Raw genomic sequence first — 816 nt, 5'->3', positions numbered from 1 at the left:
CCGTGGCTGCCCTGTCGCCGGCGGGCGGGCGGCTGCGCATCGCGTGGCGCGTCGCCGGGTACGACCATACTTGGCCGAGTGCACCACATCCCGTCCGATTTGGAAGTTAAGCGGCCACAGGCCTCGTTAGTACGGCGATCAGTGATGGCGCTGGAACCCGGGGTGCCGTACCCTTCCCACTATTTTTTTTTTTTTCCGCCACCGCGCGCCGCCAGTCGCTTCTTCACCGCGCCGGGGCGGGCGGTGGGTGGGCTCTCCGAGCGCGCGGGCGCCGCAGCAAAAAAGAAAAATTACTGACGCAGTTTCCGCGCCACATGTGGGGAAGCGAGGCGTCCGGAGGCTTCATGGCAAAATCCGGAAAAGGGCCTGCGGAGCTTCATTTTTAAATTTGTTCTTGCCTTTTTTCCTACCGTTTTTTTTTCTATTTTCATCATCTCCCGCGGCTCTTCCGTGGCTTGCCTGTCGCCGGCGGGCGGGCGGCTGCGCATCGCGTGGCGCGTCGCCGGGTACGACCATACTTGGCCGAGTGCACCACATCCCGTCCGATTTGTGAAGTTAAGCGGCCACAGGCCTCGTTAGTACGGCGATCAGTGATGGCGCTGGAACCCGGGGTGCCGTACCCTTCCCACTATTTTTTTTTTTTTCCGCCACCGCGCGCCGCCAGTCGCTTCTTCACCGCGCCGGGGCGGGCGGTGGGTGGGCTCTCCGAGCGCGCGGGCGCCGCAGCAAAAAAGAAAAATTACTGACGCAGTTTCCGCGCCACATGTGGGGAAGCGAGGCGTCCGGAGGCTTCATGGCAAAATCCGGAAAAGGGCC

The 816-nt window shown here is 62.1% G+C and overlaps 2 non-coding genes across 2 annotated transcripts; both read right to left on the bottom strand.

Annotated features, from left to right (window-relative positions):
• Nucleotides 1-56: 56 nt before the first annotated feature.
• Nucleotides 57-165, bottom strand: Tc00.1047053453955.20. Its single transcript, XR_008254586.1, has one exon. It is a non-coding gene; the product is annotated as a 5S ribosomal RNA (M5) (ribosomal RNA).
• A 339-nt stretch (nucleotides 166-504) lies between these two features.
• Tc00.1047053453955.10 lies at nucleotides 505-614 on the bottom strand. Its single transcript, XR_008254585.1, has one exon. It is a non-coding gene; the product is annotated as a 5S ribosomal RNA (M5) (ribosomal RNA).
• Between the last annotated feature and the right edge of the window lie 202 nt (nucleotides 615-816).

The sequence above is a fragment of the Trypanosoma cruzi genome (assembly GCF_000209065.1).
Source record: "Trypanosoma cruzi strain CL Brener chromosome Unknown tcruzi_1047053453955, whole genome shotgun sequence".
NCBI lineage: Eukaryota > Euglenozoa > Kinetoplastea > Trypanosomatida > Trypanosomatidae > Trypanosoma > Trypanosoma cruzi.
This window is presented reverse-complemented; position numbering and strand designations above follow the sequence as displayed.